The sequence below is a fragment of the Chiroxiphia lanceolata genome, chromosome 3 (assembly GCF_009829145.1).
Source record: "Chiroxiphia lanceolata isolate bChiLan1 chromosome 3, bChiLan1.pri, whole genome shotgun sequence".
Lineage (NCBI taxonomy): Eukaryota > Metazoa > Chordata > Aves > Passeriformes > Pipridae > Chiroxiphia > Chiroxiphia lanceolata.
In genome coordinates this window covers 6,973,763-6,990,575 of record NC_045639.1, presented here as the reverse complement: position 1 = coordinate 6,990,575, position 16,813 = coordinate 6,973,763, and the positions used below count along the sequence as shown (strand labels likewise).

Sequence of the window (16,813 nt, the reverse complement as noted above, 5' to 3'; positions counted from 1 at the left end):
ACAAAAACTACATGGAAGCTACCAGCAGTACCTGAACCTTTCTCCCAATGCTGCAATGAAAACTCTTTTTGCTTGTTCTGAGATCACAGCGATATACACAGAAGGAGAAATGTGATTAGAAAAGGTTTCAGGATTGGATTAATGGGAAAACTGGTTTAAAGCAAGGGTAAGGAAAACTTGAAATTTAAAACTCTGATTGTAGCAAAGCTGCCTGGTTACAACACTTTCAATGCTCTTAGGAAGACCTCAAATGCTTAAGAGTGTAAAATAAACCATTAATGAGTAAAATACAAAAATATCCTAATCTTTTGGAAAACCTTGACTCTCTTCCACCCCCCTTCTGTTTTTAAGGTCTCATTTACTCATGTGCTAATTATATATACCCACATTAGCACGCCCTCACTGCAGCACTTCTTTCAACTGACAATCTACCCCAGCATCAGTTGCCTTTTAAACCCAACACCATCAGTCAATCAACAAGGTAACCCAGAACTCATCAGGTTCTTCTGCGTGTCAAAAGATCACAGTGCTAATTGTCAAACAAGTATTTATTAAAAATACGATTTCTGCTAACAACTCTAATTTGCATTTCACTCACAATTATGCATTTACTGAGTCTTGCATACTTCAATCAAAAAGGAAATTAAATAACTAGTTAATGGCACTTCCAATCCCAGAAATTCAAATCCAGTTTAGTCTTGATGTGAACTTTAGGTCTTACTAACACTTGTTTTAAAAAGCATTTTCAACATGTATTTCAATAAGTTGTCAGCATGTTGGGGTTTTTTAATTTATTTTTAAATCATTACACGAGCAAACATATTCTATTTTAGCAAGGAATGGGAATTCCTAATGTTTAGAAAGGTCTAACAAACGTCAACATTTCTGGTTAGACCAGCATCAGTAAATCAGGCCTTAAAGTAAAGTGATTCCATTTTGTGAGATGTCACTCTTCAGGAGGAAACAAAAAACCCAAACACAAGTGTTTTTCAAGTAATTTGGAACAATATTCAAACTGAGATAGGAGAAAAAGCAATGACAATTACTGTAGTCAGAAGCAATGCCCAGATTTCAAACAAAGGAGCCGATGCTATGGTTGGTCAGATCAAGCAGTGAAGGATTTGGAAGACTAAGAAATTTCTTTTCTCCAACAACAGGGTACAAATCAGAAGCTGATCTGGACAATTTAAGTGTAAATTTCTTACCACCTGTCAGACAAGTGAGATTTAAAGGCTTTCACTTAAGAACCCAGGCATTTCCAACAGTAGTTTTTAAGTGCAAATTGACCTCCCACCTCAATTTCCTTGTAAATGTGGCCATGTGGCAGCAAAGGGGTGGTTTGTTCCAGTGCTTTATTAAATTTACATTACATGTATGGTCGACATGAGATGATCCACACTATGCTTGGGGAAAAGTACCTGTTTGAGGCAGACCTCTGTGCTCCACTCCACAGCCAAACACAACTAATCCTCTTGGAAACACAATGTCCCAGGTAGACTAGCAGAAGGTGTATGGAAAAACATTAAATGCGCTGCACAGAGAAACCTCATTGATTATTAAGCAAGCGAGGGATAATACCTTAAATTGGGGGATACATAAAAAGAAGGTGGGTAAATTCAAAAGAATTTGTTACATAATCAAAACTAAATGTAGGCATTAGATTTGAGCTTAGGGAGCGGCTTTAGGCAATGTGATTTCCATTAATTTTATCAAAGGATTCCCTCTACATGTACAATTACTCTCAAGATAGTTTGCATTATCCTGACAGCTGCACATCTCCAGATTGCAAAAAACACCACTGCAATATTGAGTCAGGCTGGGATTATTTCAGTGAATTATTGATATGCAAACACCGACCTCCACAGCACAGGGTCCCACATCTCTGGATACAGAAACCAGTAAAAAAACCCAAAACTGCATGAGGGAGGGAAAGTTAACACTGTATGGGTCAGAATCTAGAAAGGGCAAAACAGTGCCTGTGAGTGAGAGAGAAAAAAAATTGTGAAAAACAGCTCTGAGAGCTATTTATTAACTATTAAAAATACCAGTGTAAAGGTATTTGGGGACACACACACCCCAATTCTAATTAGACTTTTCCAGTTAGATTTACAAAACCAAGTGATCGTCATTCTACAAGAAACAAGGTTGATTTTTATAGATCAATTGATAAAAAAAGTACTTCCACAGCAAAGCAGGAAAACTCACAGCACTGAGGAGTCAAACCCAATGAGATCAATACCTATGCTTATTTGAATTGTACATATTTATATATGAACTTTGCAAAATAATCTCATGCAAGTTGGTGCTGATGCAAATACAAGCTGCTGAACTTGCAGTAACTACCTGGGGACAGAAAAAGAACAACAAAGTTTGTGGCATTACTGAAAGTCTGAATATTATTATTTAAAATTATTTCAAAAAGTAAAGGTGAAGTTAAGAATAAATAAAAAGAAATTATACTAGTACTGTAATAGATAATAATCAAGCCATGTTGAAACCACCCAATAACAAGCACTCAATACTTAAAAGTATTCTAGGAGTAGAGAAATAAAGTGGTGGACATCCAAATGAAAGAACGATCTCCAAAATTCAGAAGGGTCAAAGAAGGATTTGTATTGCTTAGAAATAAGGAGATTATAATTAAACTTTGAAGACACAATTTGAACAAATAGAAAGACTAATTGCTTCAGGTTATCTGAGTTCATGCAAACACAGAAGGGAAACGAAGTTGAATTAAGAAACCCCCTCTCTGGTAGAAATTTAGAAAAAAATCCTCTGTACAGATTGAAAAAGCAGGATGAAGAAAAAAATGCTAAGGTTAGCAGTCAGACTAACTTTTTCAAACAATTTCAAAACTTCTTAAAACAAATTTGAAAGAGTTAGTGTGCAAAAACAGGGCTAAGTCAAAAGTGGAAACAATGAATGTGTGAGCTTCTGGGACATTTCTTATGTTGAAATTTTAATATGAATCTTGTTTCCTATCAGTTCCCATCAGATTCCACATCTACCTTTCTCATGTGCTGTGTATGTAAAAGTGAGATAATACCACCAGGAACACACTGAAAAAGAACTGATGCTTCAAAAGGAAGTACTTTTGAAAATCCAGTAAACAAATGAAAAAGCTCACAAATGAGTTTTAACAAAACAAGTTTAGAGCGTGGAAAAACATCACCTTCTAAATCCAGTTTTAACAAATGAAGATGCTACTGTCATATCCCTGTCCCCCAGGAGTTACTCCATGCTGGTGGCTGAAACGGTTGTGTGGACATCCTTTGCTTTGGTCCAAATCTGTGGGACAGACTGGCTTCAACACCTTCAGTCAAGGTGTTTTTTTTATCCAGACCCCTCCTCGGGATTGAAACGGATGAGCAAGGAGGTAGACTTACAAACCTGAGGAAATCATGAGTCCTGGCTTGGGGTGGCTGTGGGGTGAGCAACCTCACAGCAAGTGGAACTGGAGTAGCCAAACAGTGCTCACATAGGATTGTCTGAGTGTTTTGGTGGTGGTGGCTTTGGTGGTTTTTTTATAAAGTAAAGTGTCTTTTAAACAACTGCATCCAATGTGTGTTACTGCGATGATACTGCCTGAAGTGCTGAAAATTATAGATACATAATTCAGAATTGGATTGAAGCCCATGATTATCTCCCAGTGTTTACTAAGTGGGTATTTAGATTTGTTGTGAAGGAATAGGAAGAGAGTTTCATCTTCAGTCCTGACATTTTAAGGGAAGAGAGGAGCCTTATAATTTAGAGATCCACAGACATTAATGTATTTAGTAGGCAGTGACAGAAACAAGCAATAAATACAGAGTTACCTAAATAGCACAGATCATACATTAAAAGTTACAAAATTAAGGCTACACATGAAATTCTGGCAGAACCATTTTGTTTAGTAAGTAGAAAACCAGTGAAATATGTTGACAGTAAGAGTCATAAAAACAAATAATAAAAATAAGTAGATTAAAAAAAATTGTGGAGGTAAGAGAAAATTTAAGACATCAATAATGATAAAATGTGGAGCCAAGACTGAAATATACTCAGTGCAAATATCAAGGTGACCTCTTTCTAGCAGAAAGCTTTGATACCATGAAACGTCAATGATTTGTGGAAATTGGTCTATCAAGCAAACATAATTTGTTATCAAATGTAATTTTTTTGAAGTAGATAATTTCTTGAAATCATATGTAATTTAAACTTAATATACATTTATGAACTTCAAGCCTATGTTTTATTGGCATTAGTGCTGATGGAGAAATGTTTCTATCTATTCCTTTTCAGAAAGTGTTCAGTTTACTTAAGGTCAGCATAAATGCCATGTAATCAACATGGGAAACTCAGAAGAAGGTCAATGACTAGGAAAGAGAATCTTGAAAACATGAATTAAGTTAAGAAAGGATTTGGAAGTTCACTCTTTAACACCAAATGCATCAAATTCCACAGCCAGAACATCACTGACTGCCCTTGGTGAGACAATTTTGAATATGCTGGAATTATTAAGGAACTTCAATAGCAGAGCAGTTAAACATTTTCATGCCACTTCTGCACAATTTTGAAAAATATGAACTGAAAATACATATGGGAAGTTCATAAAACCTTGTGTGTGCACATAAATTAAACAGCCAGAGATTCTTGTCAACTCAAGTTTGTCGGTTGTACATTCTCTACTTCTGCTGTCAATCAGGGTAAACACTGTCACTGCTTCTGATTACCTATAGTCAATAAAGTGGTGACAACTCATTAATCAAGCCACAAAATAGAGAGACGGGGTGTAAGGTTCCACAACATGAAATACTCATTAGGAATGAGACAGAAGCATTGTCAATATGCACCCTCATTACCTGCATCATGGCTAGCAGCCTCAATTAGAAGGGAGCTTTGAATCTCACATCTTTTGGGAAGGGCCTACCATAAAGGAGTATATCATTGCTTTACTGAAAACTAGTAAATATTAACTTACGATGTTGACAGCAATATAAACCAGAAGATTCTTAGAGCACTGACCAGCACGGTCAGCACTTAAGTAGCATCACTGTTTTCTTCTATATTGTATTTAGTAGTGTGGAAAATGCATCAACTTTTTGCTTTCTTTCTCGCTTGGTAAAATAGGCCAAAAGGGACAAAAATCATCTTCTCTTAATTAAGCAATGCTTGCTTAGCAGCAGAATTGTTCTTTTCTCTCATTCCTAAAGCCAGAAAAAACCCAAAAAACAAAAAAACAAAGCCAGAAGACTACAACCAGCTACCAAATACAGCTCAAAATATCTTTCGACTTACAGTAATGTTCCTAATGGCACTCAGGTAAAAAATATGTTCTGGACTCCTAACAGCCTGCTATAGTGCGTTTACTGCTCCAACAAAAAGAATGGTTAAAAATCTATCAGTGGCAGAATGTTTAGCACCTATTACGGACACAAGTGTAACTACCTAACAGTAATTAAGGGCATAAGAGAATGATTAATGCTCTGGAGCCATAAAACTGCATCAGTTCAAAAGCCATTATGATTGCACTGTCTGCAGCTCACAGCCTACACTGGGCAATTTACCCTGATACACATCCTGCATAAAACCGATACTCCATTTTTTTCCAATGTTGGATAATGAGCTGGTACATAAAGCTTAAACTACACACCACACACTGGTCACCGCTGGAACAGTCGATTTAATCTCATCCTAAGGAAGTCCCCGTTTCTTAAATTCTTGATCTTCCTGTTCTGTATTTTTCTCATCAAAATGCCAAACAGTCCACACACTGTCATCTTCTCCAATTTAGAAATACGCTTTTGATCATCAAAACTGAGAAACAAGAAAATGGATGCAGAAAATACACCACTGACTGCCAGCTAGAACATTGTGCTGACATTTATACTGGCTCTTATTTAGCTCAGGGGTGTCTGAACCATGTTCTTCCCATGCAGGATCAGCATAAAATCAGTCATATTGAAAAGTACCTTCATCAATGAGCGATATGGAAATGCTACCCAATTGGACTAAGCAAACCAAACTTTATTTTTTAACAGAAACAAGTCATAATGTGTGATGAAAGATTATATTTTCCGTATGGGATACTTTCAACTCCCTGAAAACGAAGGTTTAATGTTTGTATTCCAGAGAGCATTGAAAACAGAAGGGGACAGAAAGTCTTCCACTGCCACAGCATCACATACAGTGAATTACTACCCTTTAAATAGTATTATACATTATTTCCGTTAAAGGATTCTTTCAAACATCGCGGAGAGAAAGGAAAGAGAAAAAAAATTATATGCGACATTGTCCAAAACTAAATTGGAAAATGATAGATACAGTTTATCATCCAGTAATATATAGGGAAAGTAAGCACTTCCATTCCTCTCATATACAAGTAATATATTGAAAGGATAAAAAGAGATACAAATCATTTACAAATCAGACCTTAAGTAATGTTCTTTTTAAGGGGCTAGATACTCTTTCAAGAAAAAGTAAGATAACAAAGTCTTCTTCCCCGCCCAAAATAACATTTTAAGAAAGGTACGATACATTGAACCAGATTTCTCCTCTGCTGAGCTCAATTCAGTTAGAGTCAGAGTGAATAGGGTCAATTACAACAACTACATTTATTTCTCTCAATGCAATAAGAATATTTCACAGCTAGTGTAAACCACCATAACTTCTCTGAAACCAACGTCCCTCCAGCATGAATTTAGCTCTGTTTCCATTTAGTGACCAGATGAAAGCCTAAAGTCATAGCAGTACATAGAATAAAAAACATATATGTAAGAATATTATTATGGAGGAGGCCAGTTAAAATAGCGTCTCAATATTCCTAATATGAGGACCCCTGGTGGTCTAGTGGGTTCAGATGCGGCGCTCCACCGCCGCGGCCCGGGTTCGATTCCCAGGTCAGGAACTCCTCCGGCAGATGGAGCTCGTCAGCCCTGTAAGGCCATCCATCTAGAGAAGGTCCTCTAAACAAACCTACATCCTGAGGACCTCACTGCCAGCCATCCAAGCCTCGCTCAGCCCTGGCAGATAACCTTAGGATTAAAGGGTGGGCTCAGTTCAGCGCACACTGTGTCTCACCTAAAAAATCCACTGCACAGGCTCGAAGGGTAAAGACCTTTCCCAAATCTTCGTTCGCCAAAGACTGGCCATGATTCCTAATATAACCCTGGAAACCACACACATGCTGCACCATTTCCAAGAAGTATGTGAGAAGAAGCTACCTAAACATCTGCCAAAAGAATCTGCAAGTTCTCTGCATAGCTGACAGAGTAAATCAAGTTTAGGCTGTTGTTTTTACCTTTCCGTCGGAACCAAACCTACATGCTGTTCTCTGGACAGATTAGAGTCTCTCTGAAGCTATCACTGCTCAGAGCTGCCAGCAATAATAGGAGAATCATAGAAAAGGCTTGGGTTGGAAGGGACCTTAAATATCATCTAAGCTCCAATCCCATCTTTGCTCTCTTGTGCAGTTACCTGTAACACATCCACCCAAACCAAGGAGCCATTTCAGTTCCTATGGGACTAGACACAAATCACTCCTTGAACATCTTTAGGCTGCTCTGTCTCTAGGGCAGGATCTTCTAAGCCATCACACTGTGACTCTTCCTCCCGAGGACTAATCCAGGAGATCCCCATCCCACATCAGTGATGGACGAGGTGTTGGGATGCTCTCCATAACCTTTATTGCGCCCGCCAAACCCCATCACTGAGAGTGAACACTTTGTTTATGGGCGGTGCAGGTGACAGGCACACCAACAAGTCCCCTCGCTCAGTCTAACGGGGTGAATTGAAGGATTAGTCTGTCACGCCGGCACAGGGCCTCATTTTTCTTCTGTGCTACGTGGGTCACCCCCTTCCCACAGCCTGTATTTGATTGTGATTAATTTGTCAAGGCTGGCTATAGCATGGAAATGAAGGAATGGATTGCCAATTACAGTTATTCTTCTCACAGAACACCCCTTGAACTGCTGCTATTTCGCAGCAGTGACAGCTCAGAAATAAAGCAAACGCAGCTCTATTGAGCAGAAACCTGACCCAAAGTGCATTTGAAAGCAGAAGGTGACTCCCCCCCCTGCCCAAACCAGTTCTTCAGTAAGTGGTTGACTTCTATCCTGCCTGCCTGGCAGGTACACAAAAAGCCCGTCCACATTTATTTTCTCAGTCACCTTGTTAAGATGTACTGAACTTCTGACTTAACGCTCCTCAACAAGGTGCTCATTTGTTTCTGCACGGCTCACCCTGGGTAAGCCTGGAGGGGAATTTAATATGTATACCATTACTGCCAAGTAAACAAACCCAGCAATGATCCTGCTCTGCACAGAAGCTCTGAAAAGCAATCAAAACTTTCTCCTCAATGGTACTCACAGAAAGGTAGGTTTTGACTCTTGCTGCATTTCTCTGCAGTAAACAAACCTTACATGTTCTTTGTGTAATATTTCATTGATATAGGCAACTAGCTTAAACTGAATAATCAGATTCTGATAGATTAATCAAACATGAATTAATTCCACAGCAATCTGATTTTCTATTAATAATTATTAATCCAGAATTTGAGAAATAACACCTCAGTCCCAGTAACACATGCATGCAATTCATTTTATGCACTGATAAAATCATTGGTAAATTGTTCAATTTGCATAAATTCAAAGCATGTGTACAAATTTAATTTTTTACTACATCAGAGATTACCAGTTAAAAAGAAAATCCCTTTTCCCACAAGACAATTCAGGCCACTGTAATAGATGCTTCCTTCCATTGTTGTAATTCACTGTATTTTATACCACTGTCTTGGGCATCACATCTCCAGACAGAGGAAAGGTGAACGTTTTTCCAACAGCTGGTGGCACAAAACAGCTTTAAATGCATTCGCCAAACAAAAAGGCACAAATAATTCTCTTCCAGGCCCAAGGTGGTCTTCCATTAACCCAACCACCAACAAGATCTGTGGTGTGCAGAACAGCAGAAAACATTTTATAAACAGGATTCTGGCTTAGAAACCGATCAGTCATTCATTACACTGAATCACCTGCTATTCTCCTGCCTCAGTGGCAGTTGCCCTTTCCAATGATATATGGCAGCATTCCCATCTAAAAAAGATGCAGGGAAAAGGACAACACAGTGAACAACCCTCAGAGGCAGAAACACCTTTAACTTGTCTTTCAGGTTCTTTGATGAGACTCAGAAGAGGAGGTCTATTTGGTTGATATTTTCTTTCAGTTCAGGAGAAAGTTACATTTTCACCTTTCACAGGCCACCTAAACGCTCCAGTATTCTCACACATACACTTCTTGCAAACTTCCTGGAGTGACCAAAGAATGAGGGACGGTCTTGGCAACGTGAATTTAGGTATATGCCGACTTTCTGTGTTTGTACTGGAGTGCCACTAAGGGTCTCCAACACTGACAAGGATCGTTACAATAGATATCATATAAATAAACAGTAAGAGACAAGGTGTGCTATGGAGAATAAAAACAATCAGACAAATAAGGGCCAGCACCAAAATATTCTGTGGACCCAGCCAGATGTATCACTCTGCACTAATAATAAGGAAAGAATAAGAAAAGGAAGCTGTTTTTCTAAGGTATTTATTATCAAATGCAGCCACAGAAGTTCAAAAAGATTGCCAACGCCTTCATGGTAAAACTATTTGATATAAGTGACACCACAAATATTATTCCTACTCAACTTTAGTGTGTCAGGGCTTTCCAAAGCTCCTTAAGGACACAGGAGCACAGACTAGTATGACCATTCTGTTCTCATAGAATGAGTTTTAAGCTGTGAGTAGGACTCAATATTAACTGAATACACTCAGAGTCACAGAATATCTCAAGCTGGAAAGGAACCATAAGGATCATTGAGTCTGACACTCTGGTCCTTACAGGACTACCTAAAACTAAACGTTAGGGCATCATGTTCATCAGGCTTTGTGGTAGCTTCCTTTTGTTAACAGCTTATATTTGTAAACTCCAGATAAAATGATTGGGGGGTGATGATCTAGGACTAAAAAAATCTTTCTCTAGGTATTTTTCAGATCTTTTTCTAGCTGCTAGATTATGCCGAATGTGTGTTGTACAACTAAGATTGCAAAACTAATTATGTCAAAGTGCACAGGTAAATGAAATCACTGCTAACGTGACACACATCACCTCTAGTGCAAGTTTTCAAACCCAAGAGTAGTTTTACAGCTGTCAAGATAATATCAATTCTTCCCTAACTAGATTAATTTTATATTAAGTTCCTCCTTTCAAGGAAGCTCAGTTGCATCATGAAATTTGACTGAAACCATTAAACTAGCTGTCTGTTTTTTCACAATATGTTTAAAATTCAGAGGCAACATACTTCAAATACATTTTCTGTAGAAATGGGGAAAGCATAAAAAAAATATTCTTCTAATGACTATGACTTCACACTACATCTAATCACGAGTATGGTTAAAAGACACCTACAACAACACAGTGGCATTCACTAATGGATTGGGCTCCAAGTTAAGTTTCAGAGACATGCTCTTTACTGGGGGAAGGGGCAAGATTACATCAAAGAAAAAAATTTGGACAGCAATAATTGGGCCTTTTACCAAGAAATATTTTAAACTTCATGTACCATGTTAATGCAATGTCTCGAGGATAAGGTCTATATGGCTTTATTTTCTTACTCAATTCATTTCTTAACAAATTAGCTTCAAAGAGCTTTAGCTTTTCCGGAGTGTAAAGCCACAGAACAAACACATCAGATTATCTTGTTGGCACCAGCTAGGAAAATTTATAAACGAGAATTAAGTGATTCTGTTGGTATACAACAATATAGAGTTTTAACTTTCATCACAGTAATTGAGACATTCCTAATTCTTTGAATGGAAAACCACAAACACAAAAACTAATAATATATCTGACCAGCTGAAGCCCTGTTCATGATATCACTAATATGCTTTCTGAATACCAGAGAACTTTTCCAACTCTTTCATGTTTTGCAGAATATTTTGCCTGACAAAAAATAATATAAAAAGTGAAAGGAAAAAGGGGGAAAGTGTCCAAAGTGAGACGTGGTTGTGATGCCTTTGGAGATGTTACTGGCTCAGTAACAGTCTGGAGACGTTTATAGAGCTCATTGCAAAAGCAACTAGAGCCATGCTTGGAGCTTCAAGATGTAAGACACTATGAAAGAAGAGCAAGGGAGCACAGAAACAATTGTTTCTTGCAGAGCAGAACCCAAACAGTGAGGTTAAAGAGCATAGGCAGATGTTGCAGGATTGAAGGGGACGGTTAATATAGTAATATATTTATAATATATATGTATGAAGTATGAATATATATAAATATAATTTAAAAAGAAAAAAGCAACTACACAGACTTTCTATCTCTTCCTAAAGAGAAAATGGAAAAAGAAAGGCCATGAGGCAATTGAGTATCCAGTGTTCAACAGTTTGGGCTTTCAAAGGGAAATTTTTAAGGACGGTCACTAATCACCATTTTAATGAAGGACAGGATTTGTCCTGTAGTGTTCAGGGGAAATGCTCTTAGTTGGACCAGTCAGCAAGAACTTCAGAAGAGATAAAATTCTAGATAGTCTAACTACATTATCCATAAAATGCCAATTTCCACTGAAAAAGAGAGCTTATTAAGTCTCTCGTCTGGAATCAAGTTAGAGCTTCTCCTTGCTAAAGACATTGTATGAATGCTAATTTTAGACTGTCAAGAGCTCATCGATTTACACTTTCCTGTCATAATTTTTTTAGCATTTAAATTATGGGAAGAAACCAATTAGTATCACGGACACTACACTGTCTGAAATAAGAACACTGTTAAATAATGCATGCAACAAATTTTTATACAAGTAGTAATTAGATTTCTAGGATTACTTGAATATTATAATAGTCATTTCATAGCTGCTACTATTATTAATTTTAATAATAATCTCAGTTAACTGGTGATCAGTCCCACAAGAAGCTTCAAAGAATGAGTTCTCATATATCTTCATTTCCCTTAAATATTACATTATGCCAATTATGGAGTAAATAACAAAATGCAATTAGCTCCCCAATGAGTTACAAAAAATATCTGTTAAAACCACATGGTGTCAAAAAAGTTGATGCGGTCTGAGCTAAGGGATGAGGAGCTGCTGATCAAGTTAAAAAATTGGCTTAGTTATGAAAATCTTCTTAATGAGAACTTTCCTTATGTGACCCACTGGATTATTTTTCTTTTTCATCATAGAGAATTTATGTGATAATATCCATTTTCCTCAGTCACCTTAATTCACATCACGATATCCAAATGCTGATGATCACGTAAAACACACCAGGCCTTTTTGATGGTTACAAGGACTCAAAGCACCAGGTTGGAGATAAATACAAGACTGCTTCATGGTTACTTATTACACATCTGTGTATAGAAGCTCTGAAAATTTTGCAGCTAACTCCTTCCTTGGCAAGACGACAGTGCAACCCTTATTGCTCATTGAAGAAGTATCTATCCTAGAAATGAAACCTCAACAGAAAAATGAGAAAAAAAACAGATGAGAAAGATGGAAATAGATGGCCTCAACCTTTAGCCCCCGTGTCAGGAATTTATTCTGCCTTTGAAAATGTTTGGTTTAGTCTTCTGACTCAGATTTTCAGAGGGCTTTTATAATCCTTCAGCAGTGCACCTGTCGGTTAATCCCTTGTTATAATCTATCTTGGATCACCTCACGGAGAGAAGAGCTGATAGATACGCTCCCAGCTCTCTGTGGACTGGCAGAATGAATCATTCTTTAGACAATGAGGATGCACTGGGGGTCAGGACAGAGGTGACATGAGCCAGCACTAAGACTGAGGGACCTCTCCCCCCAGATACAAAGCAGAGTAGAGGATCTTTGCTACCTCCTTGCATCCTCCCTTGAGAATATATGCTTCCATTTTCTATACACACTCCCAACTTTTTTTTTTCCTTTTCAGACTCCCCTTTAGCAACACATAGTAAATTAAACCTTGCAAGTGGCCCGATTCTACAAGAAACAAGACTCACTCCAATGTAATAAAGGTGTTCAAGAGGTGGTGAAACCGTATGTTTCCGCCACCTAAATCACCACAGGCATTCTGCACTTTTATAGCATTTGGTCTTTTTCTTTCTCTTTCTCTGTTTTATTTAAAAGAAATGCAAATATAAATTCACGACAAAACTAAGAGCTGCCATTATCTTTTTTCTTGGAAAGGATAGTTGACATAATTTTCATGAAAACAAGCTAAGGTAAAACATATAGCCAAATTGATGTAGAGACAAAAATACACACCAACTGGAGAATTCTCTTAGAATTCCATCTTTTTTCCCCCAGTTTCTTTCCCCTCCCCGCCCTTAAGTTTAAAATAACATATAAATACTTGTTTCTGTTGCCAGAGAGCAGCTTATGTTGCCAACATAAGTATTTCGGAACAGAAGCCAAACTATTACTGTAAAATAACAGTAAGGAGGTAACAAATAGGTGTGCGTAGACTGTAACATCTTCAATTCCTTCCATATGTAGCCTATCCCATAATTCTCTCTCAACAGAGTATTATGACAAACATGAAAATTTCTGCCTCCTCACATCCATCTGTGGAGCCTTGTTTTAATTTTGTGGCTCAGAAGGTTTGTAGCACCATATCAGAGATCCTTGTTCACTTTGCAGGCTGCAAACACCAGGATTTCTGGATACCTTCTTAAAGACACGATGATGAGGTGTTCTTCCATAAAATCTACTAAAGAAACTGGCTTTTTTTTCACCCCTCTCTTCTGGCAGTACCTCAGAGATAACAAGATGGTAATAATGAGGAAAGTGGATGTCTAAATGGTGATCCACTGGAATAACATGAAAATCTGACACACTACAGCCTAAAATAACACTTTGTACCCTCTGAACTATATACAGATTTGTCTGTAGATCTTTTTTATCCCTTTTTCATTTTTTTTTTTCAAACAGATAGTAAAATTGCTCTAAAAAGGGAAAAGAGACAAAATGTAAGAAAATTCCTAGAAGTCTAGTTGGTCTAGGGGAAAAAAAGTGTGATAAGGTTAAGACTGCACTGTGGCTCCTGTCTGAGTATTGATAAACAGCTACTGCTAGATACTCCAGTACCTCCCTAATGCCATCAGAGGGATGCAAATCTTTAGTCCTTCCCCTGAAGAATTTATTTAGGAAACTTCACACTCTTGCTATAAATGAAAACATTTATTGCAACAGGAGAGAGTAACCCAGGGACCCATGGGGATATGAGTCTTCACAACCTTTGCTTTCTTAGACTGATTAGCAGTTTATAAGCTTATTAAAGGTGACAGGGATCTCTTAGGAAAAGATACTAGGAATTACGGATCTCTTAGGAAATTATTTTCCCCCCAAAGTGCCTGTGGGTAGACCCTCACTTGTTTTGTAGTCCTTACAAACATTCAGCACCAGTTGCTTTCTCTGTCATTTTATAAAGATGTAGCCCCCCTCACTTGAAGATATCAGACTTCTAAAAGAGAGATCCCTTGTGAGTGAATTTGTTGCCAGCACATTAAAATCTGAGTTTTGACTCCTGGCATGGGGCCTTAATGGCAAAAGGCCTTCTCAGGGCTGTAACTCCTTCAAGCTGGAACATCCACAGAGTGATGGGTGGAGATGAAGCATCAGGAGAGTGTTTGGGGAGGAAAGGCAGACCTTTCCTCTATCCAGCACCCTTCCCATGAAAAGCAATCTGCCCTTTGCCAGGACCTCAGAAAGAGCCGTGTTTGTTCATTTCTTCCCAGCTCCCTTTTTATGGGAGTAAGGGAACGCTCTGCAGTGATGCAAACAGGAAAGGACGGCTCTCCAGAGAAGTGTGACCACTCTCTCCTTACGATAAGAGTCAAGGTGAGCAGTCTGAACATTTACAAGAGTCTGGAGCAGAACTCAATCCAGATTCTCAAATTGGATACACTCAGTTGATCTCTTGCAAATTCCTCCATTTCCATTTGGAGGAGAAACTCCATTATGAGCCCATTCTGAAGGGACAGCATTTGTTCATATGGATCTGAGGTGAGGAATCAACACCGTATGTTCCTTCAAAAACACTTTATTGGGAGAGTCCAGTGTTACGTGCACAGCACAAAGATATCCTAATCAGCTTGGCCACCAGGAATGAGGTTGATCCACTTGCCTGTCTAGACACTGCCTTTATCTAAAGGAATGTGCATGGATAAAGGGGAAAACCCCAATAAAACCAGAAAGATGAAAGCATAGTTTTGCGGGGTTTGGGTGTACTTTACACTGCAAACACATCACACAGAGCACAGTTTTAGCAATGCAACTGCTATCAAATATTGTTGAAAATATTGACACCTGAAGCCTGATGCAGGGCTGCCTGTTTAATTACTTACTCTCAGGCAGTGCATTTGAGAGTTTGTAAAGAAGGAAATTTTTTTTTAATTGAGGAATAGAAAGTATTTATTAAAATGTAAACAGTACAATCGATTAGAAAATGTATTCCCAAAACAAACAAAAAAACCCTCCAAAAAACCACAAACAAAAAAAAAAAGCAGCAGCCTCTGAAAAACAGTATTTTAGCAGAAATGCATCTTAATTAATTTGCAACGGTGAAAGCAGCAAACAATTACCAAAAAAAAAGCATCTGCCACACTATATAATGTTTCAGTAATGCCACAGCTACCTTCAAGAAAACCCTCCAATAAATCACATTAACTCATGATTCCTACAAGAGATCCTTTCCAACCTTCTTTACTGGCTTCAGGGAACCATATTCCTCACCTGCTGAGACCTTTTCCATTAACTAGGCCAATTCTAAAATAAAGTGAACTATTATTATTTGTACATGCCACTTACTACTAATTTCCATGTATTTACACCATGTCTTGCTTGCTTCTGTAACATAATAACAAAAATGTGTCTGTGTAAAAGATCAAGATTTAAGCCAATGAGTCAAGGACCAAAATGCAGAGCTCCCCTCAAAGTTCAAGAGGGGGATCAAAGCTGAGAATCAAGGCAGAGCTTTATCTGAAACCAGATTCATATTCAGCCAATTCTAGTGTTAGTGGAAACGGCATCTGCATGTTCTTCTGCAACAATGAAAGTGCAGTTCAAGCAGAAAAGAATACGGCACCTAAAGTAAATTAGATTCTACATTCTGAATCCTAATTCAGATTTATAATCCTCAGAAACATTTAAATAAGATGTCCTTGAAAAAGAAGAAGCAACCCTAAATATTCCTTTTATTTATTGCTGTTTAGCATAAAATCATAGAATGGTTTGGGTGGGAAGGAACCTTAAAGATCATCTCATTCCAACCCTCCTGCCATGGGCAGGCAGGGACACCTTCCATGAGACCAGGCTCATCCAACCTGGGCTTGAACACTTCCTAGGATGGAGCATCCATATGTTTCTTTAAAGCATCCTTATTTAAAAACTTTAAACTGTATAAGTTATAAAATCTACAAGCATTTCTATGCACTTACTGAACCTAAAAGAAAGAAAAAGCAGCTTAGGTTATCGCTAAATTAAAAAAATATATATATTTGCCTCCTTGTAATTTGCATGTCCTCTCAAATTTCTCCATTTTTTTCCTAAATATTGAACTGCTTGTCTTCTTCCTCCTACAAATATCATGCCCACTTCTTCCACAACGTCAACTAAAAACCAGTTGACTATTAGTGATGGATTACCCTACAGCAATGCAAGTGATGAACTTTTATAATAACCCTTTCCTTCCAGTTTCTTCAGGCAATATTAATTTGCATGTAAATTAATAAAATAAAAGTGTGGAAGCATAACTCAGGGGAGCTAAGACAATTCCGTGTTATTCCAGCAAGTTGGCTTGAGAAAAACATCTTTTTTTTTTTTTCCCCCTCCC

At 37.9% G+C, this 16,813-nt stretch overlaps 1 protein-coding gene across 3 annotated transcripts in view; it reads right to left on the bottom strand.

The window, feature by feature from the left end:
• Positions 1–16,813, bottom strand: part of MACROD2 (mono-ADP ribosylhydrolase 2) — an 848,490-nt gene that overhangs the window by 272,808 nt on the left and 558,869 nt on the right. The gene's annotated exons all lie outside the window — the stretch shown is intronic.